Source organism: Eumetopias jubatus, unplaced genomic scaffold (assembly GCF_037043125.1).
Source record: "Eumetopias jubatus isolate StellerSeaLion01/CBP00866 unplaced genomic scaffold, mEumJub1_p1.0 scaffold_11, whole genome shotgun sequence".
Lineage (NCBI taxonomy): Eukaryota > Metazoa > Chordata > Mammalia > Carnivora > Otariidae > Eumetopias > Eumetopias jubatus.
Window position 1 is genome coordinate 1,417,875 of NW_028274817.1, and position 20,723 is coordinate 1,438,597.

General features: G+C 37.8%; 1 protein-coding gene across 1 annotated transcript in view; it reads left to right on the forward strand.

Annotated features, from left to right (window-relative positions):
• The window catches only part of GABRA3 (gamma-aminobutyric acid type A receptor subunit alpha3), a 291,144-nt gene that overhangs the window by 178,920 nt on the left and 91,501 nt on the right, over window positions 1–20,723 (forward strand). The window lies entirely within an intron of this gene.

A 20,723-nucleotide genomic window follows, 5' to 3' on the forward strand; every position in this document is an offset into this window, starting at 1 on the left:
CAAGCAGGGGAAGGGGCAGAGGGAGAGAGAAAGAGAGAAGCAGACTCCCCACTGAGTGGGGAGATCGACACAGGGCTCAATCCCAGGACCCTGAGAATATGACCTGAGACAAAGGCAGCTGCTTAACTGACTGAGCCACCCAAGTGCCCCAGAATGTTTCTTTTAAATATCATTTATATACAAGGGTTCCTGGATGGCTCAGTTGGTTAAGCATCCAACTCTTGTTTTTGGCTCAGGTCAGGCTCTCAGGGTTGTGAGATTGAACCCTGCATTGGGTTCCACACTCAGGGCAGAGTCTGCTTGAGATTCTGTCTCTTCTTCTCCTTCTGCCCCTCCCCCTCTCATATTCTCACTCTAAAGTAAATAAATAAATTTTAAAATAAATAAATATCATTCCTATACATGTATACATACATATATACACACACATATATAATTATGTATATATGTATATATATTATGTATAATTTTGCCTTCAAAAAGAATGACTTTAAAAACATTTCCAGTTCCATAGTATTCTTTGCCCCAACACTAAAACTTTCTGGGTTCTTGTTTTATGTTTTTGCTAGCTCCTGTGCTGTCAGTTGTCCTGAAGCTCCCTCACACATTAATGAGTATCAGTTTTAAGTAACTGAATTAACATTATTGAATGGAAAAAATGTGATCTTTCAGTGCAGATTCTGTGGCTGTTTTAAATTTGAGTTTTTGTTATTTTGTACAAAGAAACTGAAATATGTGGTGAATACATAAAGTGTCCTTGCCTATATCCTAGTCCTTCATTACCTTAAATTTGCTATTTATTGATGTTTTTCCTAAAAGAATTTGGTAGATGAGAAGATAGGCAAAGAAGAATGGATAGCAAGTGGATACTTAAGAGAAAATTTGAATTAGAGAGGAGGAGCTAAGAAACTAGAGGAGAAATGAGAATAGAGGAGAGAATGATGGAGAAAAGAAGCAAAGCAGATAGAAGTGGGGAAAAGAAGGTGGAGAGAAGGGAAGAAAAATCTGGAGATAAGGTCAATAAAATTAACATATATGTTTCATTGATCTCTTCCCAGATCTTATATATTTACATATATATGTACATATGTGTGTGTGTGTGTGTGTGTGTGTGTGTTTGTGTTGGAGCACCTGATTATAAGTATTAGCATTCATTTTTGTACTATTCAGTAAGTAGAATGTAGTCAAGATAATTGTAGGTGGAAAGTGGAGGAAAGACAGGAGGGATATTCTAGGCAGAGAAAACCAAGTAAGCAGTTACAAGAAATGGAATGGTTTCCTTCAACAGAAGCAAGAGAATGAGGTGGTCAGTTTTTGATTTTATATATGGCACTCTAGTTACTGTGTAAAGAATGTATTTGAAAAGAACAAAACTGGAATTATGGAAACTGGTTAGTAGACAGCTTAGTCTGGGCAAGGAGTGGTAAAGTTATAATTCAGAACAGTGGATTAAGATGGAGAAGGGGAGAGACACTGAAGAAATAGTAAAAACAGCCAATGTTAGAATAACAGGAGGGACAGGAGTCAAGGTAGTAAGTACTCAAATCACATGGGTGAGTGATGGTGCTACAAACCAGGGCAGATCATATAAAAGTTGGAAGAAATTTAGATAGGATAAATTTGCAAGGTTAATTTTGGGCAAGATAAGCCTTAAAAGATTATAGATTTTCTAGGGATAGGTGTGTAATAACTGTTGGATATACAAATCTAAAGATCAGGAGACAGATATAAGCTAGAGATATAAAGTTTGGTATTGTTAGTAAATTGGGACAACCATGTGAATATATGTGGTCACTTCAGGAAAGTATGTAGCGTGAGAAGAAAATTATGCCAAGGATCCAATCATGTAGCATCATTATCATTAAGGCAGAAGGGGAGAAAGAGGAACCTATGAAGGAGACCAAGAAGAAAAAGTAAGGAAGGTGTTGGTAGAACCCCTAGTGTGCAGTATCTTGAAAGCTAAGTGTGATAGTCAATACTTTTACTTTCAGTATTTCTAATTTATGTCCTTCTGGGTATGTGGTAGTATTGTACATCCATAGAACCTTGAAGTTAGGCCTGGATAGATGACTTTGGCTAACCAAATGTGACTGGAAATAACATGTATCATTTCTGAGGGAGGATAATATATAATTTTCCTTGTTCCTCTCCCCTGACTACAGTGAGTAGCATTATGCCTGGTGTCTTTGGCTCTATCATTCTGTATCCCTTGTTGAAGATGACATAGAAGACAGTGCCCCTCCCTACAACCTGAGCTAGACAAGTGGTGTGAGTGAGAAGTAAATCTTTGTTGAGGACACTGAGATTTTAGGATTTTTTGTTACTGCATGCTAATCTGACCCATTTTGACTGATATATCAAAGGAGTAAAGGGTTTCAAAAAAGCTCACAGTGATCAGTAATAATAATAATAATAATAATATCAGTAATAGCATAAATATAATTGTTAACATCAATATAGTATTTACAATGTGCCATGCACTATTCTTAATCACTTAACTTTTGTAAACTAACAACTCTGTGAGATAGGTACTATTATTCCCACTTTTCAGATGAGGAAACTGAGACAAGGGTGGGTAAGAAAAGATTTTAAGATCACCTAGGTAGTAAATGGTTGAGTTAGCATTCATACTCTGGCTGTTTGGCTGCAAGTTCATGCTCTTTATCATTATTTATACATTTTTACAACATTGTTGGTATTACAAAGAGATCAGTAATATAGAGAATTAAATGTATTAGGTTTGGCAACATGGAAGACATTGGTGTTCTTCACCTACACTGTTTCAATGTAGTATTTAGTGCAGTGGTGAGTTTTTAGGAGTTGGCATAGAAGTAGTGAAAATAGTAAACACAGAAAATACTTTCTGGGAGCTTGTTTGAAAATGAAAGCAATGAGTATATTATAGGTACATTCAGGGGTAAAATAAATAGTTGCTTTTTTGAATGTAGATACTGGCACTTATTTATGAGATAGCAGAGAGACAAAGATTGAAGATATAGTAGAAATGAGGTTTTGCTGACATCAAGTTGCCAGAGAAAACTGTAAGCAGGATGGTATCAAAACTACCTTGAAAGTTTTACTTATAAAGGAAGAAGGATGCCTCTTCTCACACTGAATGAAAGGATATGAGGTTAGATAAAAACAGAAAAGAAGATGGGGAGGATAGGACAAAGTAGAGGTAGATAGATAGAATAGATAATGTATGAAGGAGAATTTGAAGAGAATAAAACGTAGTGGAGAAATATAATGGAGACATACTTGTAACAAAGGGCATAAAAGAGTTTGAAGAGGAGATGGGAGTGTACACAATTGTTGAAAGAATGAAGCAGAGTATACATAAACAGGAGATTGTGGAATGAGGTAGTTGGTGGGATGGATGAGGATGATGAGATGTGGATGGGTAAAAAGCTATAAGAAAATGAAGAGAAAGTGATGGGCAGGAAAGGAAATCAACACATAGAGACTGAGGAGAAAAAATAGAGAATGAATGAGGAGAACAGGATAGTGGAGAGAGTGAATAATAAAAAGGATCGATGATAGTTTTGAGTTTTGGAGGAGGGGTAGAAAAGAGAGAAGAAAGGAGAGGGGAAGATGGGAGTGTTAAAATATGAAAAGGAAAAAATGATGAAATATGAAGATTGAGGAGTACAGAAGATGAAGCGGACCAAAGATTAGTCACCTAAAAATAAAGTTAGATGAATGGGAAGATGATGACCGTTGAGTCCTTCATTCTAGTCTTAATTGGACAAGAAAGTGGAGTTTGATAAAATAGGAAACTATGTGGAATGTCCTTGTGTTTATTTTGAAGTACAGAATAAAGGAGACATAGAAGTTCAGAAGCATGATAAAGCCATTGGTTCCCTTACATAGTAGAAGATTCACTTTGGACCCAGGAGGGTGGGTCTGGAGGGAGACCTAGGTTCAAAATCGAAAATATTAAAGCTTGACTCTATTTATGGCCCCACAATTTATTCATCTAGTGACCTTTTGCAAGACACAAATTATCTACTTTCTCATTCTGATAATAATGTAGCTGCTGCCTGTCTTGCAGACACATGAAAAGTATGAATTAGGTAAGGTCTAAAAGAACACTTAGAATTTTTCAGGAAGTGTTATTCTACAACATTATTATTTTGACCCTTGGAAATCTTATCTGGATTCCATGGAAAACTACAGAAGGTCAGCTTCTTAGAAAAATCTGACCAAGGATTGCATAGCTATGTAACTAGGGTAGTTTAGAATGAAATCTCATCTTGGGACCTCAGGACAACCATAAAAATGCAGGCCAAAGCTCATTACCTACTGCTTGCTTCAGCACCACACATACTAAAATTTAAACAGTACAGAGACGAACAGAGCCCAGATCAGGATGATATATATGTTTAGAAAGTATTTTCCATTTTCTCCAGACATAGATATATAGGAAACTTCATTTCTATTAATGACATTTATTGATGAAGATATGGGTAAATATATTCATTGTATTGTTCTTTATACCTATTGTATATAAGTGTGCATAATATATAATGCAGTAAAAGTAAGTTCACTGATTATTTGAGTAGGAGGGATACTCATTGAATTTAACTAGATTTTATCCCATTGACATGAATCATTCATTCAACAGTTTATGAGGGCTTATTATGTTTAAGGTTTTGGGATGTACGCTGAGCTACAGAGATAAACAAGACACAGCTCATGCTTTTAGTGACCTTACAGTCTATAAGTTAAAGCAGACATTGTGCACAGATAGATGCACAATAATATAAAAGCCCTTAAACTGAGGGGGATAAATAATGTGATGGAATCACAGGGTAAGGAATATCCAAAATTGTGTGGAGGCATCAAGGAAGGTTGTAAAAAGGAGCCAATTATTCCTATATCTTGAATCTTGAAGGAGGTATAGGTAACTATTAAACAGATGAGGGATGAGATGAGGTATAGGAGGGTATTCCAGGCAGAGGAAATAGCATGCACAAAGATAGGTATTCATGAATTGACATCATGAATCAGAAAATTCATGTCTCTTGGTAGAGCTTTCATTTATTTATTCTTCCAAAAATATTTCTAGAGGGCTTAATGAGATCCAAACAATATTCTAGGCACTAGGAATAAAATGGTGGGTAAAAATAAATGTGGTCTCTGCTCTCACATAACTTACATTCTAGTGGGGAAAACAAACAATAATGGTAACACAGAATAAGTGCTAAGATCAGGGAAGTACAGAATGCTATGGAATCATATAACAAGGATAATGAAGTGAGTCTGTGGGGAATATCCACAATGAATTTCAGAGGAAATCACTTTTTTTAGAGAGAGAGTGTGTGAGTTGGGGGGTGGTGCAGAGGGAGAGGGAGAGAGAGACAATCTTAAGCAGTCTCCACACTCAGCATGGAGCCGGATGTGGGGCTCAATCTCATGAGCCTGAGACCATGACCTGAAGCAAAATCAAGAGTTGGAGGCTTAACTGATTGAGCCACCCAGATGCTCTAGAGGAAATAACTTTTAAACTGAGACTTAAAAGATGTGTAGAGATAAATTAGACTAAAAGATATGGAGAAAATGTACCAGAGAGAGAGAGAGAGTACAGCAGGTATGAAGTCCAGGGGAATGAGGTGAGGGAGGTAGTAATGATACACCAAAGAAATGAAAGGAAATTCAGTATGACTGGACCATAAAGTGCAGAGAAGTGACCTAGGGTGGAGAGGGATTCTTATGAGCTATATTGGCATAAAAATGATAGGGATCCATTAAAGAGTTCATTGCAGAGGAATGGCACAGATTTGCATTTTAGACAGATTGCTCTGGTAACAATGTGGAAGGTAGATTGGAAAAAGGCAAGGATGAAGATGAGCTATATATATGAGCTATAATACTCTAACAGTAATAATAATTACTTTGTGTTAGACATCTACTATGTGCCACTTTATGTAAAATATCTCTAATCTTCACAAAAACTATTCAATATAGGCATTATTATCCCTATTGGACTGATCCAGAAAGTGAAGCTTAAAAATTAAAAATGGGAGGGGTGTCTGGATGGTACAATTGGTTAAGCATCCAACTCGTGATCTCAGGGTCCTGAGATCGAGCCCCATGTCAGGCTCTGTGCTTACTGTGGAGTCCGCTTGAAATTGTCTCTCCCTCTCTCTGCCCCTGATATTTGTGCTCTCTCTCTCTAAAATAAATAAGTAAATAAATAAGCCTAAAAAAATGGGAGAGGAATTAAGATGGTGGAGTAGGGGGACCCTAAGTTTGTCTCATCCCTCAAATACAGCTAAATAGTTATGAAATCATTCTGAACACCTGAGAAATCATTGGAAATCTGAAAAAAGAAATGCTGCAAGTCTACAATTAGAAAAGTGACCACCTTTTGGAAGTTAGGAGGTATGGAGGGTTGAATCGAGTGATATAGCTGAGGTGCTGCAGAGCGGGGGGGGGGGGGCTGCTTAAGAAGGCCATCACAAAGTATCATAAGCAGTGGAGCACAAAATCAGAACATTTAGAAGTCTGCTGGGATGAGGGGAATGTCCCTGGCTTAAAGGTGCTCAGGTGGTAAAGCGGGGCAGAATCCCAGATGTGACAGCATGGTCTCATGATCCCTAGAGTCACAAGAAGAATGGGTGGCATCTAAGTGTTACAATGTTCCCAGGAATAGAAGCATGGAAGCTGGCTGAAAACAGCAAGTATAGGTGCCAGCTTTCTGTTCTGTGTTGCCATAAACTGAAATGCTTCACAGTTGTGTGACTGATTTACTGGGTGGGTTCCAGCAAAAGGCAGAAGCATGGCAATACCCACCCCCCGGGAAGGAACAGAGTGGGTCCATGCTACAAGTCCATAAAATTTGGAGCTTTAAAACTCAGGCATGTGCCTGATATAAAAACACTTAGTAACAGGCCCAGTAAACACAGAGTTCTAGTGGAAACTGGGGAGACAAGAGTGATTGATGGCTTTTCTGTGAGGGCTCACTGAAGAGTGGAGGGCATGAACTTTCATCTCCAGGTACTAGAGAGTGGGGCGCCACCATATTCATCCCACCCATCAGTGCTGAAAGCCTTCAGGGAGCAAAACAGTGCCACATAGTGGAATCTGGAGCCACTTACATTGAGCCCTGCTGCTGTGCAAGGGAGGCACATTTGCAATAGGGCAAATCCACCTGAGAATCAGTACAACAGGCCCCTCCCCCAGAAGACCAGGACAAACAACTGGCTGGCACCAAGTTTACTGATCATAGAGGGCTACAAAACTTCAGCTCTTGAGGAAAACAGTGCATAACATTCTTTGCATTTTTATTCCTTAGTCTTTTAGTATTTATTCACTTATTTTCCTGTTTTTTCAATTCCTTTTTAATTTTAATTTTTACGTATTTTATATATATATATATACATATATATATAATTTGTTTCCTTTCATTGTATTTTATTTTATTTATATATAAGTTTTTCTTTCTTTCTTATTTTGGGATCTAGTTTCTTTTAACAAGCAGACCAAAACACACCCAGGATCTAATGTTTTGTTTTGCTTTGTTCTTCTTTTTGTTTTTGTTTTTTCTGTTGTCGTTGTTTTTTTCTATTCCTTCTTTTCTTTCTGGACAAAATGATAAGATGGAGAAATTCACCACAAAAAAAGAACAGAAGGTAGTACTCACTGCCAGGGATTTAATCATTATGTATATAAGTAAGATGTCTGAGCTAGAATTTAAAACAACAATTATAAAGATACTAGCTGGGCTTGAAAAAAGCATGGAAGACACTAGAGAATCCTTTACTATAGAAATAAAAGAACTAAAATCTAGTCAGGCTGAAATTAAAAATGGTATTACCAAGATGCAGTCCCAAGTGAAGGCCATAAAAATGTGGGTGAACAAAGCAGAAGAGTGAATCAGTAATCTAGAAGATAAAATGATGGAAAATAAGAAAGCTGAAAAGAAGAGGAAAAGAAAACTATTAGATCATGAAGGGAGACAGAGAACTCAGTTATTCCATAAAGTGAAATAATATCCATATTATAGGAGTCCCAGAAGATGAGGAACAGGAGAAAGGGACTCAATGTTTATTAAACAAATTATAGCTGAGAACTTCTCTAATCTGGGGAAGGAAACAGGCATTCAAGTCCAGGATGCACAGAGAACTCCCAGCAAAATCAACAAAAATAGGTCAACACCTTGACATACAATATTGAAGCTTGTAAATTTCAAAGATAAAGAGAAAATCCTGAAAGTAGCTTGGAATAAGAGGTTCTTAATCTAAAAGGGTAGACATATGAGGCTGGCAGCAGACGTGTCCATATGGACCTGGCAGGCCAGAAAGGACTAGCATGATATATTCAAAGTGCTAAATGGGAAAAAATATGCAGCTAATAATACTTTATCTAGCAAGGCATATGGAGAGATAAAGAGTTTCCAGGACAAAAAAAAAATTAAAGAAATTTGTGATCAATAAACCAGTCCTGCAAGAAATATTAAAGGGGATCCTTTGAGCAGAGAGACAGACCAAAAGTAACAAAGACCAGAAAGGAACAGAGACAATCTACAAGAACAACGAATTTACAGGTAATACGATGGCACTAACTTTATATCTTTCAATAATTACTCTGATTGTAAGTGGACTAAATGCTCCAAACAAAAGAGATGGGGTTTCAGATTGGATTAAAAAGCAACAACAACAACAACAAAGACTGATCAGTATGCTGCGGCCAAGAGACTAATTTTAGACCCAAAGACACCTCCAGATTGAAACTGAGGGAGTGAAGAATCATTTATCATGCTAATGGAAATCAAAAGACAGCTGGAGGAGTGCCGGTGTGGCTCAGTCAGTTAAGTGTCTGCCTTCGGCTCAAGTCATGATCTCAGAGTCCTGGGATCGAGCTCCACATCAGGGTCCCTGATCAGTGGGGAATCTGTTTCTCCTCTCTCTCTCTCTGCCCCACCCTAAATTACTTGTGCTCTCTCTCACACACACTCTCTCTTGAGAATAAATAAATAAAATCTTAAAAAAAAAAAAAAAGAAAGCTGGATCAGCCATCTTTATGTAAGACAAACTGGACTTTAAACCAAAGACCGTAATAAGAGATGAAGAAGGACATGATATCATAATAAAAGGGTCTACCCAACAAGAAGATCTAACAATTGCAAATATTTATGCCCCTAGCTTGGGAGCAGGCAAATATATGAATCAATTAATAACAAAATTAAAGAAACTCATTGATTATAATACGATAATAGTAGAGGACTTTAACACCCCGCTCACAGCAATGGATTAATCACCTAAGCAGAAGATCAACAAGTAAACAAGGGCTTTGAGACACTGGACCTGATGTACTTAAAAGATAGAACATTTCATCCTAAAGCAGCAGAATACACATTCTTCTCGAGTGCACATGGAACATTTTCCAGAATATATTACATAATGGGTCACAAATCAGGTCTCAACTGGTACAAGAAGATTGAGTTCATACTATGCATATTTTCAGACCACAATGCTATAACACTTGAAGTCAACCACAAAAAAATTTGGAAAAACCACAAATACATGGAGATTAAAGAATATCCTACTAAAGAATGAGTGGGTCAACTAGGAAATTAATGAAGAATTAAAAAATACATGGAAGCCAATGAAAATGAAAATATGACAGTTCAGAACCTTTGGGATGCAGCAAAGGCAGTCCTAAGAGGGATGTATATAGCAATACAGGCCTTCCTCGAGAAACAAGAAAAGTCTCAAATACACAACTTAAACTTACACCTAAAGGATCTGGAAAAAAAAAAAAAAAAACACCAGCAATTAAAGCCTAAACCCAGCTGGAGAAGAGAAAGAGTTAAATAGAAATCAATGATATAGAAATAAAAAAAAACCCAGTGGAATAGATCAACATAGCTAGGAGCTGGTTCTTTGAAAGAATTAATAAGATTGATAAACACCTAACCAGACTAAAAGAAAAGAAAAAGGACCCAAATTAATAAAGTCATGAATGAAAGAGGAGAGATTCCAACCAACACCAAAGAAATACAATTATAAGAGAATGAGGAATTATATGCCAACAAATTAGGCAATCTGGAAGAAATTGATGCATTCCTAGAAATATATAAACTACCAAAACTGAAACAGAAAGAAATAGAAAAGCTGAACAGACCCATAACCAGCAAATAAATTGAAGCAGTAATCAAAAATCTCCCAACAAACAAAAGTTCAGGGACAATTGGCTTCCCAAGGGAATTCTACCAAAGATTTAAAGAAGAATTAATACCTATTCTTCTGAATCTGTTCCAGAAAATAGAAATAGAAGGAAAACTTCCAACTCATTCTATGAGGCCAGCATTACCTTGATCCCAAAACCAAAGAACCCACCCAAAAGGAGAATTACAGACCAATATCCTGATGAACATGGATGCAAAAATCCCACCATAATACTAGCTAACAGGATCCAAGAGTACGTTAAAAGGATTATTCACCAGGACCAAGTGGGATTTATTCCTGGGCTGCAAGCGTGGTTCACCATCTGCAAATCAATCAGTGTGATACACCACATTAATAAAAGAAAGGACAAGAACCATATGAGCCTCTCAATAGATGCAGAAAAAGCATTTTCTTTTTCTGAAAAATACATCCCTTCTTGATAAAAATCCTCCACCATATAGGGATAGAGGGAACATACTTCAACATCATAAAAGCCATATATGAAAGACCCACAGCAATTACCATCCTCAATGGGGAAAAACTAAGAGCTTTTATCCTAAGGTTAGGAACATGACAGGGATGTCCACTTTCACCACTGTTCAACATAGTACTGGAAGTCCTAGCCTCGGCAATCAGAAATAAAAAGCATCCAAATTGACCAAGAAGAAGTCAATCTCTCACTCTTTGCAGATGAGAGGACACTTTATGTAGAAACCCAAAAAACTCCACCAAAAAATTCCTAGAATTGATACAGGAAATCAGCAAAGTTACAAGATATAAAATCAGTGCACAGAAGTAACTTGCATTTCTATACACTAACAATGAAGCAGAAGAAAGAAAAATCAAGGAATTGATCCCATTTACCATTGCACCAAAAATTGTAATATACCTAGGAATAAACCTAACCAAAGAGGTTTTGTACTCTGAAAACTATAGAATGGTTACGAAAGAAATTGAGGAAGACACAAAGAAATGGAAAAACATTCCAAACTCATGGATTGCAACAACAAATATTGTTAAAATGTCTATGCTACACAAAGCAATCTACATATTCAATGCATTCCCTATCAAAATACCATCAACATTTTTCACAGAGCTGAAACAATCCTAAAATTGTATAGAACCAGAAAAGACCTTGAATAGCCCAAGGAATGTTGAAAAAGAAAATAAAAGCTGGAGGCATCACAATTCTGGACTTCAAGCTGTATTACAATGCTGTAATCATCAAGACACTATGGTGCTGTCACAAAAAAGGACACATAGATCAATGGAACAGAATGGAGAACCCAGAAATGGACCCTCAATTCTATGGCCAACTAATCTTTGACAAAGCAGGAATGAATATCCCATGGAAAAGGACAGTCTCTTCAACAAATGGTGTTGAGAAAATTGGACAGCCACATGTCTAAGAATGAAACTGGACCACTTTCTTATACCTGACACAAAAATAAGTGGATGAAAAACCTAAACATGAGACAGGAATCCATCAAAATCCTAGAGGAGAAGGCAGGCAGCAACTTCTTTGACCGTGGCCATAGCAACTTCTTCCTAGAAACATCCCCAAAGGGAAGAGAAACCAAAGCAAAATTGGGACTTCATGAGGATAGAAAGCTTTTGCACATCAAAGGAAACAGTCAACAAAACCAGAAGTCAACCTATGGAATGGGAGAAGATATTTGCAAATGCCTCATCAGATAAAGGACTAGTATCCAAAATCTACAAAGAACTTATCAAACTCAACACCCCAAAAAACCCAAATAATCCAGTCAAGAAATGGGCAGAAGAAATGAACAGATATTTTCCAAAGAAGACATACAAATGGCCAACAGACAAATGAAAAAATGCTCAGTATCACTTGGCATCAGGGAAATACAAATCCAAACCACAATGAGATACTACTTTACACTGGTCAGAATGGCTAAAATTAACAACTCAGGAAACAATAGGTGTTGGCAAGCATGCAGAGAAGGAGAAACCCTTTTACACTGTTGGTGGGAATGCAAACTGGTGCAGCCACTCTGGAAAACAGTGTGGAGGTCACTCAAGAAGTGAAAAATAGAGCTACCCTGTGACCCAGCAATTGCACTATTAGGTATTTATCCAAAGGATACAAACATAGTGATTTGAAGGGGCACATGCACCCCAATGTTTATAGCAGCAATGTCCACAATAGCCAAAATATGGAAAGAGCTCAGATGTCTGTCGACAGATGAATGGATAAAGAAAAAGTGCACACACGCACACACAATGGAATATTACTCAGCCATCAAAAAGAATGAAATCTTGCCATTTGCAGTGACGTTGATGGAACTAGAGGGTATTATGCTAAGTGAAATAAGTCAATCAGAGAAAGACAATTATCATATGATCTCACCCATATATGGAATTTAAGAAACAAAATAGATGAACATAAGGGAAGGGAAAATAATGTAAAAGGAAAACAGGGAGGCAAACTATAAGAGACTCTTAACTATAGGAAACAAACTGAGGGTTGCTGGAGGGGAGGTGGGTGGGGGGATGGGGTAACTGGGTGATGGGCATTAAGGAGGGCCCTTGATGTTATAAACACTGGGTTTTGTATGCAACTGATGAATCACTGAATTCTACCCCTGAAACTGTTAATACAGTATATGTTAATTAAATTGAATTTAAATAAAAATTTAAATAATTAAATTAAAATTAAAATTAAAATGACTGCCCAATGATGTATTTATTAGGCAAATGCAGGTCTGTCTCAAACTACTGCTTTTTCCCCTAAATAAGTTTGAAGAAAGAGGTGGATATAAAACATGTAGCATTGGTGGTATTTGGTGCCTGACTGAAAGTTGGTGATGGTCAGAATGTTGTTAGTTCTCCCAATAAGTAAAGAAGTCCCCTGGGATAATGGAAGTACTTAAGTACTAAGGATTAGAAAAATGATAATAATCCAAGTATTAACATTCCTATTGAATGTGGAAGAGTAAATAAGCTTTTTGAAAATGGCAGTGATAAGGTGGGGGTAATGGTAAATATAGCCAAATAGCATGCCTATTTGGAAGGGTTTCTACATAACAGATGAGGGATAATAATCTGGAAGTGATAGAGAATGTATTCATTCTGTACTTATTGGGAAGCATTATTGGTTTTTTTAAAAAAGGAAGTAGCATGCTGAGATCATTTGTGTTACAGTTTGCTGAACCCCAAAATGTCTAACATTTCAAACTTGATGGAAGTGTATTTCTTGCTCCTTAAATTTCAAAGCAGGTGGTTCATTCCTTAGTGGTATTTCAGGGACCCAAGCTCCTTTCATCTGGTGTCTCTGCCATATTCAATATGTGGTTTCCAAGACCACTTTGCTTCTCTGTATCAAGTGAGTGGAAGAGGAAAGAGCATGGAGGATTATATTTGGAGGTGTTTAAAGTCTGAGTCTTGAGTGGTGTACTTATTTCTACTGATATTTCTTTGACTAGAATGAGGTCACATGGACATGCTTAATTGCAAGGGAGGTTGGGAAAAGAAATGGATTTGGTGAACAGCTGACAGTTCTCTGCCAATTCCAAAGTGTTTTTTTTTTTTAATTAAAATGTCAGGTTGCACTCTGGAGAATCGTTTAGAAGCAGTGATACCAGTTAGTTGACCATTTTGTAGCCCAGAGAAGACTGTTCAGGGATAAAGCAAAGGCAGCAAAAAGTAAGAGTGGAGAAGAAAGGAGAGGCTTTCAAAAGAACTTGGTGTCCAACATATATGAGGTGATGAGGAAGAGGGTATATTGAGATGGTCCCTTACATATTCTCCCTGGATACTAAGAAGATTGTGGTGTTACTATTTTTTAAAAAGCAACATAGAAGAAGCAACCGATATTTTGTAGAGAAGAAAGTGTGTTTAGAGAGCTTACACTTATTTGAGACTTTCTATATACCAGGTGATGTGCTAGGTGCCTCACATGTATTTATCTCATTTCTCATGGCAGTGATTATGCATTACACAATGCATGCAGCATTGTGACTAAGAAGGTAGGTTCTGCAGTAAGACTACTTCTGGTCCTTCATCTGTAAAATGTGGTGAATCATAACAATGCCTGTCTCATAAGGCTGTTGTGGGGAGTAAACGTGATAAGCCTTATCAATTGCTTGATACATATCCTGGCACACATCCACTTTGGAGTTTTTTGTGTTAACACCCATTTTTATATTTAGTAAACTGAAGTTTAAGTAGAGCCAAAGTCACACCACTAATTAGTGGTAAAGCTGGTACAGAAACTGAAGTCACTCTTAGGTTAAAGCAAACGGTTTTTTTCTGTACTCCATCCCACCACCTTCTCTAAGAAAGGAATGTAATATATAACTCAATATCATAAAAGCCATCTATGAAAAACCCACAGCAAATACCATTCTCAATGGGGAAAAACTGGGAGCTTTCCCCCTAAGGTCAGGAACATGGCAGGGATGTCTACTATCACCACTGTTATTCAATATAATATTAGAAGTCCTGACCTCAGCAGACAACAAAAAGAAATAAAAGGCATCTGAATCAGCAAAGAAGAAGTCAAACTCTCACTCTTTGCAGATGATATGATGCTTTATGTGGAAAACCCAAAAGACCCCACCCCAAAACTGCTAGAACTCATACAGGAATTCAGTAAAGTGGCACGATATAAAATCAATCCACAATAATCAGTGGCATTTCTATACACCAACAACAAGACATAAGAGAGAGAAATTAAGGAGTTGATCCCATTTACAACTGCACCCAAAACCATAAGATACCTAGGAATAAATTAACCAAAGAGGCAAAGAATCTGTACTCAGAAAACTATAGAGTACTCATGAAAGAAATTGAGGTAGACACAAAGAAATGGAAAAACATTCCATGCTCATGGATTGGAAGAACAAATATTGTGAAAATGTCTATGCTACCTAGAGCAATCTACACATTTAAAGCAATCCCTATCATTCTAGAGGGGACGGGGGTGGGGGAATGGGTTAGCCTGGTGATGGGTATTAAAGAGGGCACGTAGTGAATGGAGCACTGGGTGTTATACACAAACAATGACTCATGGAACACTACATCAAAAAACTAATGATGTAATGTGTGGTGATTAACATAACAATAAAATAAAAAAAATAAAGCAATCCCTATCAAAATACCATCCACTTTTTTCAAGGAAATGGAACAAATAATCCTGAAATTTGTATGGAACTAGAAAAGACCCCGAATAGCCAGAGGAATGTTGAAAAAGAAAAGCAAAGCCAGTGGCATCACAATTCCGGACTTCAAGCTCTATTACAAAGCTGTAATCATCAAGACAGAATGGTACTGGCACAAAAACAGACACAGATCAGTGGAACAGAATAGAGAGTCCAGAAATGGACCCTCAACTCTATGGTCAACTATGGTCAATTGACCCAACTCTATGGTAAATTGGCCCAGCAATTGCGCTACTGGGTATTTACCCGAAAGATACAAATGTAGTGATCTGAAGGGGTATGTGCACCCCAATGTTTATAGCAGCAATGTCCACAATAGCCAAACTATGGAAAGAGCCAAGATGTCCATCAACAGATGAGTGGATAAAGAAGATGTGGTGTATGTATATATATATATATATACACACACAATGGAATATTATGCAGCCATCAAAAAAACCAAAATCTTGCCATTTGCAATGATGTGGATGGAACTAGAGGGTATTCTGCTAAGTGAAATAAGTCAATCAGAGAAAGACAAGTATCATATGATCTCACTGATGTGAGGAATTTAAGAAATAAGTTAGAGGAGCATAGGGGAAGGGAGGAAAAAATGAAACAAGATGAAATCAGAGAGGGAGACAAACCACAAGAGACTCTTAATCTCAGGAAACAAACTGAGGGTTGCTGGAGTGCTGGGGGGTGGGAGGGATAGGGTGGCTAGGTGATGGACATTGGGGAGGGTATGTGCTATGATGAGTGCAGTGAATTGTGTAAGACTGATGAATCACAGTCCTGTACCTCTGAAACAATACATTGTATGTTAAAAAATATAAGATAGTAGGAAGGGAAAAATGAAGGGGGGAAATCAGAGGGGAGGACGAACTGTGATAGACTATGGACTCTGAGAAACAAACTGAGGGTTTTGGGTGGGGTTGGGGGGATGGGTTAGCCTGGTGATGGGTATTAAGGAGGGTGCATATTGCATGGAGCAATGGGTATTATACACAAACAATGAATCATGGAATACTACATCAAAAACTAATGGTGTAATGTATGGTGACTAACATAATAAAATAAAAATTTAAAAAACAAAGAAAGTTATGTAAGGGATATAAAGTTTAAACATTATGAGTCTGAGGTGGATATGACAAGCTGTAATTGGAAATTCGGGTCTGAAAGTCAGAACTTTGATACAATGGGATTTTATAAAATTGAATACATTGCACAGTGTCTTTTTGTGTTAAGCTACACATTGATAGTATCCTACATTTAGCTGAAAATTGAAGAAAACAAGAACTAACTTTTCATTTAGCATCACTGAGAAGAAAGTGGCATTTTTTGAAGCAGATAAAAGAAGCTTCTTGTCATATTCAGACCTTAATGCCTTCCTTTATTCTTTGATTATGTGAATGGGTCAGTTTTGTTTATGTACTTGGGATTTCCAAAGACAAATTATTTCAAAGACAAATTGTGAAAATGTTAACAGTAAAGCTAGTCTCTTCCTACTTTAGATGCAAATAACTTGCACATGAATCTTTATAATAGAGATTGCCTCTGAAATGGCCAGAAACCAGGGAAGGCATTTGGGCAACATCGTTAAGTTAGTTCTATGGGATTTAATGTAATCAGATCAACCAAGCATTGATAGCTTTGCTTCACACAGTCCTTTTTCAAAATGGCTTTTGCTCTAGGGGATTCCAACTGTAGTTCCTCTTTCATTAAGCTAGAAACTGACTCTGACTCACAGAACTATACTTTAGTGAGCCTCACTCTAATGAACAGAGGTAAGGACATAGAAGATGTAGAGTGGCTCATTTTGGGCTCTGAGAAAGCTTACAGTGAGGTGAGATGCAAGTAATAGTACAAGTCCTTAATCAATCACAAATTATACTGTGTACTCTGTGTGGTGATATCAATTCCTACCTTCCATGAGCTCATATCCTGGCAGGAAAGATAGGACACATCATTCTCTGTACGGAGGCATAATGGAATTTTCACAAAAAGCCAACAACGAAGTGCTGTAAACTAGAGTACAGGTTTCATTATGACTTAGAGGCATGGGTCCAGATATGGGAGGGCTTTACAGGGGAACTGGCACTGAATTGGAAGGAGGAAAGAAAGAAGCTGATCTCCAGACAGATTGAGTCTGTTTAAAAAGCTCATTCTAACACAAGGGGGAAGGGGATTTGCAGATCACCAGAAGAGTCCCTCTAATTCCAAAGAATGAAGCTATTTTAGATGCTACTCCCAGATAGAGTAGAGACTGTATGTTGTAGTGAAATGAACTTTAGGAATTAGGAGCTCTGGGTAAGAGTCCCAACTCTGGCCAATATGAGCATGTAACCATGGACAAGGCATTTCCCCTCTCTGGGCCCCAGTCTCTTCTTCTGGGGAAACAGGACTGAAAATAACTGCTCTATATTGCAGAAATATTTATTAAGTCAAGAAACATTTATTGCCTATCTCCTATGGGCCAACTACCATTGTAAAGATAGAATTACAATGATAAATAGAGACCCTTCTCTCAAGTTACAGTCCTGTTCAGAAGACAGACACATAAACAGATACTGACAATCTTATGTGCTGTTAAAAATGATTAAAGAAAACAATATAGTTAATACTAACAAACTTTATTTCACTTCATGAAGTGCACAGTCTCCTTTTGCAAAACTTAAAAATGGGGCAGAAGACAGAAAGCTTTTGTAGGACAAAAAATAAAGAACTTGGAAGAGAAAAATAGAAAATATCTGATTGGCCAGGGCCACAGAGTCAACTTTGTTTGGGATGAGAAGGTCCAGAGTTGGCTTGGCATTTGGGGATTGGCTGACTGGATATTCTGTGTTTCTGGTCAAGTAGAATATTTACAGGAACACAGAAGTTATCTAAGTTTCAGTTTATTGCTCCATCTTGGGCCTAGAAAGTTAGTTCAACAGTGCTATGAACTAAGGTATTTGTCCAAAGTGCTCTGGGATTTCTGTGAGCTGGAGAACTTACTATGCCCACAGCACATGTACAAAGCATCATGGAAGAGGTCATATTTGAGCAAAGGCTTGAAAGAAATTTGTCACACATATCAAGGGAAATGACATTTCAGGCAGAAAAAAAAAACTGTGCAAAGACAGAAACCTGAGAGCTTTGTGTGTGAAATCACTCATATCCGCTGATGGCTGGAAAAGGGAAAAGTGTGAATGTCAAAAATGATGCTGGAGCTACACATCTGAGGGAATTGTTAAAACTTTTATGTGCTTGCTAAAAGGCTAAATGCAGTGGTAACCTGATGGTCTTCCAATTAGGAAGCCCAAGGGCCTTCCAGTGTACTAAAGCCTTTTGCCTATAGCTAGAGGATTTAATGGTAAGCCTGCAGACAACTGGGATTCTTGTGACTAATGTACTGCTTGGTTTGGGTGTTTGGTGGTTATATATTTGAAATGGCTCATCCTCTACTGATAATGGCTAGTAATGATTTACTCTCTTTTCTTTTTCATCATAAATCTCACATCCTGCCCTTTACTATATGGTCACAGAAAGAGCCTGCCCAGCACTTCAACCACTTCTGAAGTAGTGTTTTCTACCTTTTGATTTTTATAAAGAACATTTCTCAGAATTCAGAGCAGATTTTTCAATTTCTAAAATGCCTAGGTGACATATTGCCGACACTAAGGCTCATACTGAACTCCAGAGACCCTGTGCCCTGCCAAATTTATGCTTCTTCCTTTATTACTCTTAATGTGTTGACCATCTCACTCAACAATTAGTGCATATAATTAATAAAATTTAGATCTTTAAGTTTTAGAACTTCAGTAAGTTCAGAAACTTCTTTTAAAATTTTTATTGTTATGTTAATCACCATATATTACATCATTAGTTTTGGATGTAGTGTTCCATGATTCATTGTTTGTGCATAACACCCAGTGCTCCATGCAGAACGTGCCCTCTTTAATACCCATCACCAGGCTAACCCATCCCCCCACCCCCTCCTCTCTAGAACCCTCAGTGTGTTCTTCAGAGTCCATAGTCTCTCATGGTTCGTCTCCCCCTCCGATTTCCCCTTTATTCTTCCCCTCCTGCTATCTTCTTCTTTTTTTTTCTTAACATATATTGCATTATTTGTTTCAGAGGTACAGAACTGTGATTCAACAGTTTTGCACAATTCACAGCACTCGCGATAGCACATACCCTCCCCAATGTCTATCACCCAACCACCCCATCCCTCCCACCCCCCCACCACTCCACCAACCCTCAGTTTGTTTCCTGAGATGAAGAATTCCTCATATCAGTGAGGTCATATGATACATGTCTTCCTCTGATTGACTTATTTCACTCAGCATAACACCCTCCAGTTCCAACCACGTCGTTGCAAATGTCAAGATCTCATTCCTTTTGATGGCTGCATAATATTCCATTGTGTATATATACCACTTCTTCTTTATCCATTCATCTGTTGATGGACATCTTGGCTCTTTCCACAGTTTGGCTATTGTGGACATTGCTGCTATAAACATTGGGGTGCACGTACCCCTTCGGATCCCTACATTTGTATCTTTGTGGTAAATACCCAGTAGTGCAATTGCTGGATCGTATGGTAGCTCTATTTTCAACTTTTTGAGGAACCTCCATACTGTTTTCCAGAGTGGTTGCACCAGCGTGCTTTCCCACCAACAGTGTAGGAGGGTTCCCCTTTCTCCGCATCCCCGCCAACATCTGTTGTTTCTTGATTTGTTAATTTTAGCCATTCTGACTGGTGTGAGGTGGTATCTCATTGAGGTTTTGATTTGGATTTCCCTGATGCCGAGCGATGTTGAGCACTTTTTCATGTGTCTGTTGGCCATTTGGATGTCTTCTTTGGAAAAATGTCTGTTCATGTGTTCTGCCCATTTCTTGATTGGATTATTTGTTCTTTGGGTGTTGAGTTTGTTAAGTTCTTTATAGATTTTGGATACTAGCCCTTTATCTGATATGTCATTTGCAAATATTTTCTCCCATTCTGTCGGTTGTCTTTTGGTTTTGTGGACTGTTTCTTTTGCTGTGCAAAAGCTTTTTATCTTGATGAAATCCCAATAGTTCATTTTTGCCCTGGCTTCCCTTGCCTTTGGCGATGTTTCTAGGAAGAAGTTGCTGCGGCTGAGGTCGAACAGGTTGCTGCCTGTGTTCTCCTTTAGGATTTTGATGGACTCCTGTCTCACATTTAGGTCTTTCAACCATTTGGAGTCTATTTTTGTGTGTGGTGTAAGGAAATGGTCCAGTTTCATTCTTCTGCATGTGGCTGTCCAATTTTCCCAACACCATTTGTTGAAAAGACTGTCTTTTTTCCATTGGACATTCTTTCCTGCTTTGTCAAAGATGAGTTGACCACAGAGTTGAGGGTCCATTTCTGGGCTCTCTA